Raw genomic sequence first — 19,981 nt, forward strand, 5'->3', positions numbered from 1 at the left:
AGTTAGATACATTCTTTTTGTTTTATAATCATAGTGTACTTTTATGTTCAATTAATAGGCATTGCATTGCAAAGATGAATTTAAAAAACAGCATCTGTTAATACCGTGCAATGTGTCCATGTGTCACTGTTCTGCCCTTGAGTTATAGCAACATTTTGAAATTAACATAAGGTACCGACAGATGTCATTGCTTTAACTGAATGGCATAGCCAATGGGAACCTTACCTTGAATTAAACAAAACTTGTTTTTTATATCCAAATTTCAAGTGTAATTGGATTAGCTTATTTCAACTGGCAGTCAGTTAGAGGACACAATTTTATCATTTCCATTGATGTATATATGTTGTTATGGAAAACAAGACCATTTTTTTGTTTTGTTTTTTATTTTCTGGGCTGTTTTTTAATTCCTTATTGGAATCCAATTATTTAACATTGAAAATGTTGATTATGTAAACATAAAGATTATTAACCCCTTAATGACCACAGCACGTTTCCATATTCTGTCCGTTTGGGACCAAGGCTATTTTTACATTTTTGCTGTGTTTGTGTTTAGCTGTAATTTTCCTCTTACTCATTTATTATACCCACATATATTATATACCGTTTTTCTCGCCATTAAATGGACTTTCAAAAGATACCATTATTTTCATCATATTTTATAATTTGCTATAAAAAAATACAAAATATGATGAAAACATGGAAAAAAAACACACTTTTTCTAACTTTGACCCCCAAAATCTGTTACACATCTACAACCACCAAAAAACACCCATGCTAAATAGTTTCTAAATTTTGTCCTGAGTTTAGAAATACACAATGATTACATGTTCTTTGCAAGTTATAGGGCAATAAGTACAAGTAGCACTTTGCTATTTCCAAACCACTTTTTTTCAAAATTAGCGCTAGTTAAATTGGAACCCTTATATCGTTCAGGAATCCCTGAATATCCTTTGACATGTATATATTTTTTTTAGAAGACATCCCAAAGTATTGATCTAGGACCATTTTGGTATATTTCATGCCACCATTTCACCGCCAAATGCGATCAAATTAAAAAAAATTGTTCACTTTTTCACAAATTTTTTCACAAACTTTAAGTTTCTCACTGAAATTATTTACAAACAACTTATACAATTATGGCATAAATGATTGTAAATGCTTCTCTGGGATCCCCTTTGTTCATAAATAGCAGACATATATGTCTTTGGCTTTGCTTTTTGATAATTAGAAGGCTGCTAAATGCCACTGCGCACCACACGTGTATTATGCCCAGCAGTGAAGGGGTTAATTAGGGAGCATGTAGGGAGCTTCTAGGGTTAATTTTAGCTTTAGTGTAGTAGACAACCCCAAGTATTGATCTAGGCCCATTTTGGTATATTTCATGCCACCATTTCACCGTTAAAAGTGATCAAATAAAAAAAATTGTTCACTTTTTCACAAACTTTTTTTACAAACTTTAGGTTTCTCACTGAAATTATTTACAAACAGCTTGTGCAATTATGGCACAAATCATTGTAAATGAATCTCTGGGATCCCCTTTGTTCAGAAATAGCAGACATATATGACTTTGGCATTGCTTTTTGGTAATTAGAAGGCCGCCAAATGCTGCTGCGCATCACATGTGTATTATGGCTAGCAGTGGAGGGGTTAATTAGGTAGTTTGTAGGGAGCTTGCAGGGTTAATTTTAGCTTTAGTGTAGAGACCAGCCTCCCACCTGACACATCATACCCCCTGATCCCTCCCAAACAGCTCCCTTCCCTCCCCCACCCCACAATTGTCCCCACCAACTTAAGTACTGGTAGAAAGTCTGCCAGTACTAAAATAAAAGGTATCTTTGAATTTTTTTTTATATTTTTTAGCATATTTACATATGCTGCTGTGTAGGATCCCCCCTTAGCCCCCAACCTCCCTGATCCCCCCAAAACAGCTCTCAAACCCTCCCACTCTGCCTTATTGGGGGCCATCTTGGGTACTGGCAGCTGTCTGCAAGTACCCAGTTTGCAAAAAAAATGTGTTTTATTATTTTTTTTCTGTAGTGTAGCTTCTCCCCCCCCCCCACAGACCAACCCCCACCCCCTGACTGATCTTTTTTTTTACGATCTATTCCCCCCCTTTTTCCCACTTTTAATACAAATTTTTCTGTAGTGTAGCAGTTCCCACCCGCTCCCTCCTTGTGCACGCCCCCGCCTCCTCGTGCGAGCCCCCGGTCATCCCCGCCCACGATCCCACCCCCCTCCACATCACAAGGCCCATCGATGGCCACCACTGGCTCCCACCCACCAACGATACCGGCCATCGATGTCCGGTGCAGAGACGGCCACAGAGGCTTTCTCTGTATCAGATGGCTAAAAAGTGTTATTGCAGGATGCCTCGATAACGAGGCATCACTGCAATAACCGGAAAGCAGCTGGAAGTGAGCAGGATCGCTTCCAGCTGCTTTCCAGACCGAGGACGTGCAGGGTACGTCCTCAGGCGTTAACTGTCTTTTTTTTGAGGACGTACCCTGCACGTCCTCGGTCATTAAGGGGTTAATAGAATATGTAAGTAGAAAAGTAAATAAGTAACATTAAAAACTTTATACTAGGTGTAGACAGAAAACAAAACACTATAGTTTCTTTTTTATATTACATAGTAATAGCAGTAAATCCTTTTTATCAAGTAATTCACCTCTATTAACCTCTTAAGGATCAGGTATTTCAGACAAAAATTTGCAAAAAAAGACCAGAGAATTTTTAGCATTTTTGCCATCACTCCATTTAAACAGAAATAGATCCTTGATTTTTTATTAACCTATAAAAACTATATATATATATATATATATATATATATATATATATATATATATATATATATATATATATATATATATACAGTATATATATATATATATATATATATATATATATATAAATATATATATATATATATATATATATATATATATATATATATATATATATTATATATATTAGACAACCCAAGGTATTGATTTAGGCCCATTTTGTTGTAGTTCATGCCAATGTTTCACTGCCAAATCTGATCATATTAAAATAATTGTTAACTTTTTCACAAACTTTAGGGTTCTCAATTAAATTATTTACATACCGTGTATGCAGTCATAACACAAATTAATGTAAAAGCTTCTCTGGGATCTCCTTTGTGCAGAATTAGCAGACATATATAGCTTGGCCATTGCTTTTTAGTAATTAGAAGGCCGCTAATTGCAGCTGCACACCACACTTCTGAAATTCCTTGGCAATGAAGGTATTAATCAAGTAGCTTGTAAGGTTAAGTTTACCTGAAGTGTAAAGATTACCCTCCCACCCCCTAATCCCTACCTCACCTCTCCTAAACAGATTTTTTCCCTCCCCCACCCCCCACTGGTCACCACCATCCTAGGTTCTGGCAGACAGTCTGCCAATGTGAAGTTTTAGTGCTTTTTTATTTATTATTTTTTTTTTAGGATTCTTCAACTCCTTACCCTCCCACCTCTCTGATCCCTCCCAAACAGCTCTCTAACCCTCTCCCTCTAACTAGTGTCTGCCATCTTGGGTACTGGCAGCTGTCTGTTTATTATATTGTATCTAAGCCTCTGCAGACTTCCTCAGTTATTTTGATAGACTTGCATTTTAGCCAATCAGTGCTGACTCATAAATAACTCCACGGGAGTGAACACAATGTTATCTATATGGAACACATGCACTAGCGCTGTCTAGTTGTTAAAAACAGTCAACATGCAGTGAGATAAGAAGCGGCCTTCAAGGGCTTAGAAATTATCAGCCTACCTAGGTTTACCTTTTAACAAAGAATACCAAGAGAACAAATACAAATTTAATTATAAAATTTAATTGGATAGTTGTTTAAAATTCAATGCCGTCTCTGAATCATGAAATATTAACTTTGACTAGACTGTCCCTTTCAGTAACAAACATGTCAGCTTCCTTATTTCAGTATAGTTCTTGCAATTTTGCAATCTAAAGGAACAGAGTTTCATATCCCTTTAATTGTCTTCACAAGAAGAGAAAATCATGGGAAAACTAAATTTCAGTATGGTGGTGCCCATTACTTTATAAAAAACAAAGTACTTTATAGAAACTAAACCTTTACACTTACTGTAGTTCTTTAATATCTAAACAACTAATATAATTAAAAAATGCATCTATATATTATTGTCAGGCTATTTGTTGCTTTAATATTGGAACAGCCAATAGAATGCGAGCTCAATCTGATTGGCTGATTGGATCAGCCAATCGGATTGAACTTGATTCTGATTGGCTGATTCCATCAGCCAATCAGAAAATTCCTACCTTAATTCCGATTGGCTGATAGAATCCTATCAGCCAATCGGAATTCGAGGGACGCCATCTTGGATGACGTCCCTTAAAGGAACCGTCATTAGTCGGGAGACATCGGAAGAAGAGGATGGATCCGCGTCGCCTGCTTCAAGATGGACCCGCTCCGCACCGGATGGAAGAAGATCGAAGATGCCGCTTGGAGAAGATGTTTGCCGGTCCGGATGTCCTCTTCTTGCCGGATAGGAGGAAGACTTTGGAGCACCGGATTATGGATCGCCAACCCCCGGTTGGGTTGGATGAAGATCTTGGAGCCAGGACGGATCGGTGATACCTGGATGGTGAAGACAAGGTAGGAAGATCTTCAGGGGATTAGTGTTAGGTTTATTTAAGGGGGGTTTGGGTTAGATTAGGGGTATGTGGGTGGTGGGTTGTAATGTTGGGGGGGGGGTATTGTATGTTTTTTTTTACAGGCAAAAGAGCTGAAATTCTTGGGGCATGCCCCGCAAAGGGCCCTGTTCAGGGCTGGTAAGGTAAAAGAGCTTGTAACTTTTTTAATTTAGAATAGGGTAGGGAATTTTTTATTTTGGGGGGCTTTGTTATTTTATTAGGGGGCTTAGAGTAGGTGTAATTAGTTTAAAATTGTTGTAATATTTTTATTATGTTTGTAAATATTTTTTTATTTTCTGTAACTTAGTTCTTTTTTATTTTTTGTACTTTAGCTAGTTTATTTAATTGTATTTATTTGTAGCAATTGTGTTTAATTTATTTATTGATAGTGTAGTGTTAGGTTAATTGTAGGTAATTGTAGGTAGTTTATTTAATTATTTTATTGATAGGGTAGTGTTAGGTTTAATTATATCTTAGGTTAGGATTTATTTTACAGGTAAATTTGTTATTATTTTAACTAGGTAACTATTAAATAGTTCTTAACTATTTAATAGCTATTGTACCTGGTTAAAATAATTACAAAGTTGCCTGTAAAATAAATATTAATCCTAAAATAGCTATAATATAATTATAATTTATATTGTAGCTATATTAGGATTTATTTTACAGGTAAGTATTTAGCTTTAAATAGAAATAAGTTATTTAATAAGAGTTAATTTATTTCGTTAGATAAAAATTATATTTAACTTAGGGGGGTGTTAGTGTTAGGGTTAGACTTAGCTTTAGGGGTTAATCCATTTATTAGAATAGCGGTGAGCTCCGATCGGAAGTTTAGGGGTTAATAATTGAAGGTAGGTGTCGGCGATGTTAGGGAGGGCAGATTAGGGGTTAATACTATTTATGATAGGGTTAGTGAGGCGGATTAGGGGTTAATAACTTTATTATAGTAGCGCTCAGGTCCGCTCGGCAGATTAGGGGTTAATAAGTGTAGGCAGGTGTCGGCGACGTTGAGGGGGGCAGATTAGGGGTTAATAAATATAATATAGGGGTCGGCGGTGTTAGGGGCAGCAGATTAGGGGTACATAAGGATAACGTAGGTGGCGGCGCTTTGCGGTCGGAAGATTAGGGGTTAATTATTGTAAGTAGCTGGCGGCAACGTTGTGGGGGGCAGGTTAGGGGTGAATAAATATAATACAGGGGTCGGCGGGGTTAGGGGCAGCAGATTAGGGGTACATAAATATAACGTAGGTGGCGGTCGGCAGATTAGGGGTTAAAAATTTTAATCGAGTGGCGGCGGTGTGGGGGGACCTCGGTTTAGGGGTACATAGGTAGTTTATGGGTGTTAGTGTACTTTAGGGTACAGTAGTTAAGAGCTTTATAAACCGGCGTTAGCCAGAAAGCTCTTAACTCCTGCTATTTTCAGGCGGCTGGAATCTTGTCGTTAGAGCTCTAACGCTCACTGCAGAAACGACTCTAAATACCAGCGTTAGAAAGATCCCATTGAAAAGATAGGCTACGCAAATGGCGTAGGGGGATCTGCGGTATGGAAAAGTCGCGGCTGAAAAGTGAGCGTTAGACCCTTTAATCACTGACTCCAAATACCAGCGGGCGCCCAAAACCAGCGTTAGGAGCCTCTAGCGCTGGTTTTGACGGCTACCGCCGAACTCTAAATCTAGGACTTTGAATTTAAAATGAAAGCGTGGATATAAAAGACTGCCTATAATGTGATAATGAAAGTAAATTGGGAAGTTGTTTAAAATTGCATGCTCTATCTGAATCATGAAAGTTTAATTGTGATTTTAATGTTTCTTTAATGTGTTCCCACTAATCCATTTACCTTCACTTTGTCATTTGAAATAGCTGACTTTCACCTAGATTACGAGTATTGCGTTACGGTGCGGTGCAGCTTTTAATGCTGAAAAAATGGCCATTACCCTGGAATGGCAGAAACGCATATTACGAGTCGCAGTGGTATAGCTACACCGCAAGCATTTTAGCCTGTAATGCAGCGTCCATTCCGCACTCTAAAAAATTACGTTTGAGTGTGGGATTTCCATAGCGCCGGTATTACAGGTTGTGCGGTCCAGCTAAAATACTTGTGTTACAGCCTATACCGACACGATCAATACCGCCATCTGAGAGCAGTAGTTATGGATTTTGCAAAACAAAAATATTTCACAAACCTCATAACTAAACTGTTACAAAGTACACTAACACCCATAAACTACCTATTACCCCCTAAATCGCCACCCTCCCGTATCGCAAACACTATATTAAACTTATTAACCCTTAATCTGCCAACCACATCGCGACTATTAAATAAATTTATTACCCCTAATCTGTCGCCAACCCACATCGCCAACACTATTTCAATATATAAGCTCCTAAACCGCCGCTCCCCGACATCACCATCACTATAATAAAGTTATTAACCCCTAAACCTCCAGCCCCCCACATTGCAAAACACTAAATAAACTATTAACCCCTAAATCTAACACCCCACTAACTTTAAATTAAAATTACAATATAACTGTATTTAAATAAATAAAAACTTTCCTGTGAAATAAAAATAAACTAACATTAAACTATAAATTAACCTAACCTTACTATTCTACTAAAATAAAAAAATTACCAATTAAAAATCCTAAATTACAAATTTTAAAAAAAACTAATCCTACGAAAAAATTTAAAAAATCTAACATTACAAAGAAAAATAAACACTAAATTACGAAAAATAAAAAAACACTAAGATTACAAAAAATAATAAACAAAATTATCAAAAATAAAAACTATTACACCTAATATAATAGTCCTAAAAAAATAAAAAAGCCCCATAAAATAACCCCCCTAGCCTACAATAAATTACCACCAGCCCTTAAAATGACCTTTTGTAGGGCATTGCCCTAAGTTAAAAAGCTCTTTTACCTGTAAAAAAATACAAAGTCCTCCCAACAGTAAAACCCACCACACAACCAACCCCCCCATTTGTATGGGCATTGCCCTTAAAAGGGCATTCAGCTCTTTTGCACTGCCCTTAAACGGGCATTCAGCTCTTTTACAATTTGTCCAAAGCCCCAATCTGTAAACCCACCCCCCAAAAAACAAAGAAACCTTACACTAACCCCAGAATATCTATTCACGGTTTCTGAAGTCGGACATCCATCTCCATCCAGGCGGCAAGAAGTCTTCATCCAGACGGCAATATCTTAATTCATCCAGGAGGCGTCTTCTATCTTCATCCCGTCGGCGCATAGCGGAGCTATACTGGAAGCTGATGCCATGCTGCGTGGAGCCAAATCAGCCAATAGGATTTCAGTAGCTCTTATCCTATTGGCTGATTTGAATTTGAAGAATTAAATCAGCCAATAGGAATGCAAGGTACGCCATTTTGAAACGGGTACTTTGCATTGAAGCTTTAGTGTACGGCGGTGACAATATGAAGAGGACGCTCCACACAGGATGGCATCGGGTTCCAGGATAGCTCCATGCCGCCTGGATGAAGAATTCTCGCCGCCTGGCTGAAGATGGATGTCTGGACTTCAGGAGCTGTGAGTAGATATCCTGGGGTTAGTGTTAGTTTCTTTTGTTTTTTTGGGGGATTTTTTTTTCAGATTATAGTAAAAAATTGTTCCTCCTGATTAATAACAGTAGATAAGAGGGCTTTTTCACAATCACTAAATTTTTGTTTCTACTGGGGATAAAGTTTTGCTCGCATAAGCAATGACTTTGCTTAAATTATCATGTTTTTGGTATAAAACAGCACTCATGTTTATATCTGTGTAACCTGTCTCTAAGTAGAAAGGTTTACCACCTTCAGGGTACGCTAAGCAAGGAGCTTGAATGAGTTTTCTCTTCAGCTCTCCTATGGCTGTCTCTTGAGCCTCACTCCAGTGCCATTTCACATTCTTCTTTAGAAGATGTAGCAGTGGTTTAGCTAATTCTGCATAATTATCAATACATTTGTGAGAATAATTTGTCATACCCAGGAATGATCTTAATTCCTTTATGTTAGTTGGGTTCTTAGAATATATTATAGCTTCCAACCTTTTCTTCTGAGGATTTAGCCCTTCAGAAGTAATTTCATGTCCCAAGAAGTTTACAAGAGTGCGGCACCATTGAGCTTTTTGTAGGGATAATTTGACACCTGCCCTTTTAAGTTGGCTGAGGACGTGTTTAAGTTCTGTGATGTGTTTTTCAAAGTCTGTGCTTTTGATTAACACATCATCAACATAGGATAACGTCCCCCCTTTCCAGTGCATCAGGCACAGCCTTATGCATGAATACAGCAAATTCATGTCCTGAATTTATGTATCCAAACGGAAGTCTTTGGAATGCATATTGGACCTTTTGGAAGGAGAATGCGAGCTTACACTGGTCTTCCTCTTGTACCTTTATGGTTTAGTATCCCTGCGCACAATCAATGGCAGTAAATATTTTAGATCCTTGCATCTGTGCTAGGCACTGGTCAATGTATGGCACAGGCCAGCCAGATATGTACACTCATTTCTTTAGCTGTCTTAAGTCAGCACACAAACGCCATTGTCCATTGGGCTTAAGAACACCTAGAATATAATTATTATAAGAGCTATGCACCTGTCTGATGATACCCCTTTCTTCCAGGTTTCTTTTGATTTCTGCAAGAGAATCATATGAGGCTAAAGGAAGTCTGTATTGTTTAACAAAGACAGGCAGTGCATTGGGATCTGTTTGAATTTTTGAAATATGCAGGTCTGTAGTCCCGCAGTCATAAGAATCCCTAGCAAAAATGTTCCATCAGGAGTTCTTGTAGCTGTTGGCTCATCATCACTGGAACAGCTATTTGCTAAGGAGATTGCTCTTCGAATATTTTCTGAAAACCTGGAAAGATTTCAGGCTGTCCTATCTCATAGGCTTCTTCAAGCCTAGATGTGAGATCCCCTTGATTATAATTCACATTACCCCCATGACTCTGTGTATTGGGGTATTCTTGTTCTCTTATCGGCTGATCAAATACCAGGGAGGCTTCTTCAATTTTACAGATGCCTTCCTCTGAGCTAAAAGGGTAAATAGGCGTAATTGTGAATAATCCTTCTGGCATGGATGCAAAGCATTGCTCTATTAATTGTTCTTCAGTTAAACACCTTTCAGGTATTAGCCCAATTACATTATTCTGGAATCCAAAAGTGTAATAACTGCATTCCAGAGAATATCCTATGGTGGTTCCCTTGGATAAGTTGATATCCTGTGGGGTCATGTTATGCACAATAACATGTATTGGTATATTTCCAATATTTACCATAGGAGTATGTGTCATTGTTATACCCATATTTTGCATTCTCTGTGAAATACAAATTAATGCTTCAGAGGTTTTTAATTTCTGGCCCCTTTTAACCTGTAAGGGTAAGAGAAATTTATCAGCCCCAGCAGGGATTACAAAATCACTAGACAACTGCATATTTACAGCATATGGCATCTGCTGGTTTGATTTCAGGTCTGCGCTTTCGTACGGAAATATTTCAGGGTCACCCTTTAACCTGCTCCAGAGGCAAAGGTTAATCAAATCTATTTGTATTGCATATCTATGTAAGAGATCATTGCCAATGTATATTTGATTATTAGGATTAATTAAAACTAAAAATAGGTGTTTTGCTGATTTATTACCTATGGAGATAGATAATAAACATTTAGAGGCCAAATTATCCAATGTCTGTTGCACCTGAGCAATACGCTCTCTGTATTCAGCTTTTTACCAGCACCTCACAAGAGCTGCTGGTGCAACGCCAACCCCTGCAGACTCGCGGCCAATGGGCCGCCAGCAGGGGGTTGTCAATCAACTTGATCGGGTTGAATTGTGGTGATCTCTGTCCGCCTCATCAGAGCAGGTGGACAGGGTTATGGAGCAGCAGTCTTTAGACCGCTGCTTCATAACTGCTATTTCTGGCGAGCCTGAAGACTCGCCAGAAACACGAGCCCTCAAGCTCCATTCGGAGCTTGATAAATGGGCCTCTTGTTGTGATGTTATAGCTTTCAGAGTTGTCATCCAGGTCATGGACCCATTGATCTTGGGGAGAAAGATATTTAATCACCTTAGGTTCAGCCTTAGCTTATGTAGCTTGCTTCCTGTTTTAAGTTTATTTTGGCATACTTGGTTTTTCCAAGATCCTGCACTTGCATAGGGATAAATAAATCATCCTTAATTCTCTAAATTTCTTGAAGGAATTGAGAGTGATCTCCCCCTTTAGGGAATTTAGGATCCCCCTTGTGGAGAGATATGGTTAATACATCGCCATCTAGGGAAATATTGGCTATCTTTCCAGGCAAAATTTTAATGGTATTATCATCAGAGACACTTAGGGGAGATTGATTATCTGTTTGGAGGACAGTTATTTCAGGTACAGGGCTATTTCTGGAATGAACTTCGACAGCATCTGCTTCTCTTCCACCACATGACAGTTATGTCTGGTGTGAGGTATGCTTGACTGTTCATAATTAATAGGTCTTTTAACTTGTGACCAAATTACATTATTTATGCAATCACTTATGGTACTTAGTCGCTTAAGGAGATCAATAACAATTATTAAATAATCAGTTGCAGATCCACTATAATGACAGGGTGTCTTATTACCCTGTTCCCCTGCTTCAGCTTTTACCATGCAGTACCCCAGACTTTGAGAGAGTCATCCCAACACCTATTAGTGAACCATCAAATTCCTTTAGTTTAAGTTTGTGGGGTGTTAGCTCATTAAGCTGTGTGTAGTACCTGTCGGATAAAATAGTTGCCTGAGACCCAGTATCAATTAATCCCATGATAGGGTTAGTAACTTGATCCTGGAGCTCAGCTAACACATTAAATAACCCTGCAGTTTCTACCATTTCACACATAAAATTAGCAAAATTAGTATCAACCACTTTACCTAATGCAGAAGAATTTTCACTCTTACCGGTCACTGCCTCTATAATAGAGATGACGGGTTCCTGTGTACTGCATCTGTGGGAATAAGGTTTAATGACAACTGCAAAGGAAGATATTTATTAATATTTTCAGTCTGGGGACACCTGTCATCACAGTCAGGCCTTCCGTTGATGGGCTGTAGGGAGAGAACATGATTAGTACCATTATTGTCATTCATTATTTTATCTGGTATATCTCTCCCCTCTCTTTCAGCTAATACCTGAGTATTTATGACTGTGCCTGTGGCCCGCTGCTGGCCACTGGCTGTACCCCTAAAAAAGGATTATAAGGGTGCTGAGCCATTAAGGTTTGACTCATATTAGTAAATAATGTACATAATTGATTTACCTGCATACTAAGTTGGCCCACTTGATTGTACAAGCTATTTTTACCCATGGAATGATTTTTTTATATCCCAGGGTATTGATTCTTGGATCCTTTGGATCCCTCAGAATCATAGCTATTGTTTCTATTTTGATGTGGTTGCCCTTGGGGTTCAACTTGTACAGCATTAATATCCTGGGGAGCATCATTTACTTGGGGTGTCTGGTTACCCTGAGAGTAATTTCGCCACTTTTGGTATTTATTTCTATGTGGATACCGATAACCTTGTGTGTATTCATCTCTTTGGGGATACCTATTTAACTGGGTATGCCCCCCCATCTTGAGTATATTCCCTCTGCACCTTAGCCTTTAGTGGGAAAGGGGCAGACTCAAAACTTTGTGGTGAGGGCCTGTTTTCTCTGGCCACCTCCACATAAGTTTTCTTTTTAGACTCTAAATTTAGGGGGCTAGGTGACACCCTAGTTTCTGCAAAAATTTTAGGGCTGGGCCTTGGTTCTCGTTTAACCCCCTGTTCACTGGACTGCTGAATAGAGTATAACTTTGTACTCTCTCTGATCAGCCAATATAATGAGCAGTTACCATCAACATCTCTAGACAGATTTATTTTGATGTGTGAGGGCAAGGCTTCATAAAAGAGATTAACAAATTCTGAGCTCTCAAATTTGGGTTCATTTTCTGATGCTTAGGCTCAAATACCCATGGCAGAAATTCAATTTTAGATTACCCATCATTTATATTTAATAGAGCTAAAGCATTTTCGTAAGCCTCTAAATGATCAATTATGGAAGTGGTCCCCCTTTTGGAAAATGGGTGTACTGCTTTACTTAAATACGTATGTATCGTAGGGGTCCTATACACTTTACTAAGTACATCTTGTTTCTATGTTTCTTTTATTTGGGTGTGTTTTTATTTTCTTTTTTTTAAGGATATATACTAAAAAATATGCCAATACCAGAAATGGATGTCTGCCACGGGAAGCAATTAAAGGAAAGGAGAAAAAAAAAAAAAGGAAGGAAAAAAAAGAAAAAGAAAAAAAATTGAAAAGGAGAATATGTTTAAAAAGGGTCATTAGGTCTACAAAATAAAGTGAAAGGCTAGACTTAGAGAAATGGGAAACAATAGAGAGGAAAGAGAGGAAGGGAAGCAAAGGAGATAGAAAGAAAGATGGGAAGTAGCAAGGAGGAAGAGAAAGAGGGGGAAGAGGGAAGGGAAAGAGAGGATAGGAAAGGAAGGTGGAGGGGGAAGAAAGAAGAAAGGGAGGAGGCAAAAGAAAGAAAAAACGATTCCCATATAACTGTTTAAGATAGATAGGGGGAGATTTGGATCTGTATATTAAGAAATATTTTTATTTTCATTTTTCGCTGTCTAGTTTATAGAAATTGTTTGAAGCTTTCATGGTGATAGTCTGGAGATATATATGACTATGTGATTCCCTCCTAAAGCTAATGTTTTTCTTTGATGTTATTTTTCCATTTTTGTTTGTGTTATTTTTTCTCCCTGTGACACATCCTGCGTGATGTGAAATAATTTTCCTGACTAGTTGTGATCTTGAGATTGGCTTTATATAAATAAAAGTAAAAAAAAAAAAAGTACATCTTGAGTTTTCCTAGTGACCTTATCGTGAGGGTATGAGCGCTCTGGGGAGATCCCTTACACATATTAGCATTATATGGGCTATCTGGGTAGTGGGCTCCGCCCTCTGACTTACTATAACAACTGCCCTCTTCTTCTGAAGTATAGAAATTCCCTGAATTTAAAACATTTGGCAACTGCCTATGTGGGAAGTTTACCTCTGACCCAATCTGAGTCCTTTGTTTAAATTCTTCCCTGAGGCCTTGGATTTCACTTCTAATAAATTCTTTTAGGGTTTTCATAATTTCCTCACTAATGGAGGGGGGGCGTATTATTGCTATATTGCCTTTTTAGTTCACTTAGCTTTTTCTGGCTCTCTGCGAGTTGTTTATTTAAACTTTCTATTTGGGTTTCTAATTTTTGTTTCTGTTTATCTAAGGCAGCCATGTCTTGTTTAAATGTAACAATTTCATTTTGGGCTATTTCTAAATATTCTTCGCATTTGCGTGATGAGCGAATTTCATCTTCTAGCTGCTGTATTTGCAATTCCTTTTCTATAAGGTGAGTGGGTATTTTGTCATTAATGCATATTACAAGCGGCCAAGATTTGAGTATTAGCTCCTCCCATTTTTTGGAATTCTTGCATTGATTAATTTTTAATAATTCCTGGAATAATTCACTTTTTTCGTTCCACATTCTATTATCAAAAGCAATATTTTTGGCCTTAGTGGTAAGCATATCAATATAATCATTTAAATCACCCGCAATATTAAACCTATTTTTTATGTGGCCAATAGCATCCATTTTAAGGGAGTCGACATATTTCAATACTGTGTATAGATTCATTTGAGTCAATCCTAGAGAAAGAAATTGTTATTAAAGCTTAGTATTTAATTAATTTAAAATGCTAATACAATTTTGACAAAAAAACAAAAAACATTTAAAATTAAATTTTAAAATATTACATTTTTTTTGTTTTAAGATAATAATTTTTTATTTTACTACAAAATATGTTATATCAATATGATAAAGATAATGATCTCAACAGTGCCTCCAATTAATGTAGATACTATTATATCTGTTAGATATAACCTAGGTTACAATATTAATTACACCCTATTTCAGTGGTAACCTCCAAACATATTATATATTTACGTAACTATATTTCCAAAGTTCTGATCAGTTAATCCTTATTAAAACACAATGATTATATTTACGTAGTAAATAGCGTATTAATTATGGTCAAATATATGTTTAGTTGTGACAATTTTCTATGCCAAGCAGGCTATATAAGAAATATTTCTATAAATTAACCTTACTCAAAATGAATCGCTTATTTAATCCCACCTAACCAATAAACTTACAAGGCAATTTGTAATTAGCTAACAACACAAATCCAATGCCAAAATATGGATCAATAACTTACAATGCTTAAACAGCAACAACCAGAGAAATTGTATATTCTTAACACAACAGCCAATTTATATGCACTTTTTAAGAGATTTCACAATTATGTTAATTTATAAATATAGTATACAAAGTCTTTTCGAGCAATAAAACTACTTAGCACCAATATAATTATTTCCAAGCTACACAGGCCAATGGGACATAAAATATTTTTTTTTTAAATCACAGCTACAATTTAACTATAGCTATAGAATACCTTTGATTTAAATATTAAATATACTTAACAATCACGTATAATTTACCAGCAAACCAGTATGTGAATCAATATCCAGATAAATTCACCATCATATGAGAGGGTATGCACATGTCTGGAAGTAAATGTTGGGTCCAATTTTGTTTTCCAAACTCTCTATATTTCCAAAGCAGCAGTTTGTCAGTAAGCCAACTTAAGAAGTCACGCAAAAAGCCAACCCCCCCCCCTTTTTTTTCCGGTGCAAAGGTTTTTATCTCTGTGATAAAACCCACCATGTTTCTAATCATTGGTGAAATTTGGGTAGAACTTATTCTTGGCTTGTCCCTGATTGGCCGTGGTACTGCCATTCAATTTCCTCAAACTGAATTTCTCTGGCTGTAATTCCCATATCAAACACCGGAGGGCAACAGACATAGCAAAACAGTTTCATTATCAAATACTGCTACATTTTAATCTATATATTTCCATTTCCAAATTTATTGATAAAATACTGCAACCAGAGGTGGTAAAAATGTCCAGCTACCTTAAAGATACTAATCATTTTTTGGAGAAGACAAAAGCATTGGAGTTTCCTAATGATAAATATCTCTTATTTAGAGAAAAAGGGGGTTGGGGAGAGTAGAGTTATAGAAATGGTGCCAGGTTTTACCTATATTTACTATTAAAAATGATATTCTAAATACTAGAATTTGAAATTATATGAAACAACAGCAAAAACCTGGAGTGGATTATTCAATAGAGCAACTGACAACAACTAGACAAACTAGTTGTAACTGAGAGTACAACAAAGTTTAAAGAGAGAATAATTCCACTAAGTATTATGAAACTTAACTCTACTTATATCAAGAAGTGTTCAAAATAATAAAATCGTTCCCAATCATTCATATATTAAAGTTTATTAATTCAACTAAGGAACTCACACTCATACAGTAGCAAAAGCTGTGAATTAAAACCACTTAAACTCTGTGGTTTGCATAATAGCCATTGAATAAGTATGTCCACTATTAGATATCCTCAATCCGTAATGAATTTAAGCTAACTAAGCCCTTACAATCCAAGGGCTGCAATAATATTATTATATAACAGTAAAGGATTAGAGCAGTGGTTCTCAACCAAAGTGACCTCAAGGCCCGGTAAATTTTAGCTGGACATGTCCAGGGCCCGGTAGATAGAATATATATGCAGCAGGGATTTGCCCTATCAGTAACTAAGCAGTTCAGTGTGGGTTTAGTGGGGGCCCTGGAGTGTGGGGGGTCCTGCCAAGGGTCTGTCGCTGTGAGGGCCATGGAGTGTGAGGTCTGGCCCTGGAGGTTGGTGGCCCTTTCTTTGGCCCTTAATGTTGGGGGTCCTGGCTCTGGAGGTTGATGGGCCTGTTGGGATTAGGGCAGGGAGGCTACCATGTTCATTTGCATAAATTTGAATACATTTGGGTCAGTATGAGACAGTTTTCCTGGGGCCTTGATTGGTCTCAGTCTGCCCCTGGTGTGCAGTGGGGTAAGAGTGTGCAGTGGGGGCATGACAGGTCAGGGCCCACCAGCAGGGCTATCATGGCCCGGTACTGGGTCACGGCCCGGCTGTTGAGAAACCAGGGATTAGAGGACATAAATTTAACCACTTATTGATCTATTTTCCACAAGAGTAAGCAAATTAAAAACAAACAACAGGAGAGACTGAGCTGCCCCTGTCGGACCCCTTGTCTCTTGTTCACCATGGATGTGAGAAGTTTATATACTTCTATAAAGCATGAAACTGGTATAGCTATTATAAGGAAAAATCTTCTGGTGAACAAGAGATACTCATATGAACAGACAGATTTTGTTGAGAAACTATTGAGACTTATCCTGTATTGGATTTATTTCCTCTTTCAGGATCAGTGGTTTGTTCAGACTAAGGGGACGGCAATGGGTTCCAACGTGGCCCCATCATACGCCAACCTCTTCATGAATGAGGTTGAGGAAAGCATTGTCTATGAGAATAGACTACTATTTAAACAATATGGTGCCATATGGTGGCGATTCATAGACGATGTGTTTGGCGTATGGTGGGGAAACATGGAATCATTGCTACAATTTGTAGGGAATCTCAATTCTAAGGTTAGAGACTTAGAGTTCACTGTCAGGTACAGTGAAGAACCAGTAACATTTTTGGATACAAAGATTTATAAGTCAGGACATCATCTGGAATTCGATCTATATGTGAAAGATACTGACAAAAATAACTTGCTTAAGTACAATAGCTTTCACCCAAGACCACTAGTCAATTCCTTACCCAAAAGTCAGCTTCTCAGGGTGAACAGAATTGTGAGTGACAAGGACAGGCAGGAGATTAGGTTAAAAGAAATTGCAAAAAAAAAATAACTGATAGGGGCTATCCCTCCAAGCTTCTAGATAGCACTATTAAGGCACTGCACAAAACCAGAGAATTAACTCAAAAGAGTAAAGAAAAGGGTTTTTGTCATCCAACATAGTCCAGTGAGTGATAAAATTTCTAGACTTATAAGACAGAATTGGCATATTCTTAAGGAATGTAACAAGGATGTAGTTTAATTTGAGAAAACCCCATTAATGGCCCACAGAAGAGTAAAGAAGCTAAGGGATCACCTCATAAAGACAGATATAGGACCTAGGAAAGAATTAAAGCAGACCACATTTGGTAGCAAGAGAACAGGAAATTTCCCATGTTTGAACTGCTAGAGTTGCAATTCTATAATTAGAGGTACAAATTTTCACCACCCACATAGTGGTAAAAATATAACATAAATGGCTTCTTCACTTGTGAGACCACTTATGTGATCTATTTAATTAAATGTCCTTGTTCCATGGTGTATATAGGAGAGACGACCCATAAGGTTAGGGATAGAATGAGCCAACATCGCTCTAACATCAGATGTAAGAATCTTGAGGCTCCCCTCTACAGACACTTCCTTGGTAAAGGGCACAATATTAGCCAATTCAGGTGGCAGGTCATAGGCCACATTAAGCCCAATAGGAGTGGTATGGATAGGGAACGTCTTCTTAAACAAAAGGAAATGTGGTGGATCCACAAATTAGAGACTTTGGCCCCTAGGAGCCTAAATAGAGATTATGATCTGTCTTGCTATTTCTAACGCTCCTATTCTCCTAAATTGTTTTTTTTTTTTTTTTTTTTTAATATTTTTATTGAGGACAAACATTACACTTGTTACATGAGAAGGAAAAAATAAATACATAAATAAGTAAAAGGATATCACATATTCTCAACGTATCTTTGCTTAAAAGTTCTTGAACATATATAGTCCTCATTTTCTTGCCCCTTGTCGATATAGGTCACTCTTGGACCCTTTTGAACTGTTCTTTATTTGCTTCCAGGGGTTAAATAATATAGTGATAAGGAAAGAAAAATAAAGAAAACATACAAAGAAAAACTGCATCTGTGTGACAAATAATATTAAAACCGAAGTTTCACTTGAATTATTAAGATGCTAGTGCCAAATCCGGACACCCTAATGATACATTACTCCTTGACATATTAGTTAAACATGAATAAAGATATAAATCAACTGATATATTTAAGCATCTAATTTAGTCGCTCCCATTCCGACCCTATAGCTCAGAATTACAGGTCATTTTTGTGACTCTCCTGCCTTCAAACAACTTGTGATGTAGAGAAACTAATATAAATTAGATATAGACGACTAGTAAGTTCAAGAAGACATCTGTAAATGTCCTCCCAAACAAATGCGCACATCTGTGCCTGTTTGCCATATATAGTTCCATATCACAAATAATTTTGCCAAGCCCCCATTGCAAGCAGTGTACTACAGTTACATTAACACATAAACATTTTCCGATAAGCATAACTATTCCTGATTTTTCTCCTCTCATAGCCCCGGCCGCTAGCCACGAGGGAGACATTAATATAATCAAACTTAAGGAATGGGGTAATGGCTTTCGGTATTTAGCAGGCCCTATTTTAGCTTTAGTATTGTGAGTATCTCTGCTAGGGTCCCCCACCAACCCCTGCAAGACACTAAAAAACATTTAAGGGCTTCTGTTTGATATGTGTGGATAACCCCTGAAGATGTGCAGAATCCAGTGCTACATAGAGTCGGTTATAATTATAACAGTATAATATTTAAAAAATAAGGAACAACCTATTCCTAACCCAAAACAAATAACTTGTTAAACTGTAAAGATAATAAACCATTACATAACATAACTTGTCAGCAACTTTACTGAGTTCTCTCATCTTAGAAGTAGCGTTTCAACCCCATGCTTTAGGCTGTGTCATCAGGAGAGTTTGCGATAACACATAGGCCAGCTGCAGATGTTTTTCTCTACATGTTAAGGTCGATGTTGCTGCTCTCAGTGGTTCTGTACAAGTAATCTCCTGATACGCTTTGGTGTGCGTGGTGGAAGAGGCTTCTATAAAGCAACCCATATCGTGCCTTGTGGCTGTCAAAGTCAAGTGTGCGGGTGAAGAGGGTACCTTAGTTTTGCTTATGTTGATCCGAGGGTCCCCCTCTGACCCCCTTGCGCAGGTGATGTTTGTCTGGGATCCTCTGTTCTCTAAGTATCTTTTCTGTAATGAACCGTGAGTGCTGGCCTTTCTCATGTCCGCTATCTGCGGGTAGTTAGGCAATGCTTTAACGTTATGCAGCTTCTGTACCACTCCAGGCACTGTTTCCATGTGGTTAGGCCCTTTCATTTGGTTACACAGCTTAGGAATGTCTGCCATCGGTATATAGTTTGAGTCTATTTGAGTTTTGCCTTCCACACGATAATGCTGCATGAGAAAGTCTTGTGGAGCAT

The sequence above is a fragment of the Bombina bombina genome, chromosome 5, assembly GCF_027579735.1.
Source record: "Bombina bombina isolate aBomBom1 chromosome 5, aBomBom1.pri, whole genome shotgun sequence".
Classification (NCBI taxonomy): Eukaryota; Metazoa; Chordata; class Amphibia; order Anura; family Bombinatoridae; genus Bombina; species Bombina bombina.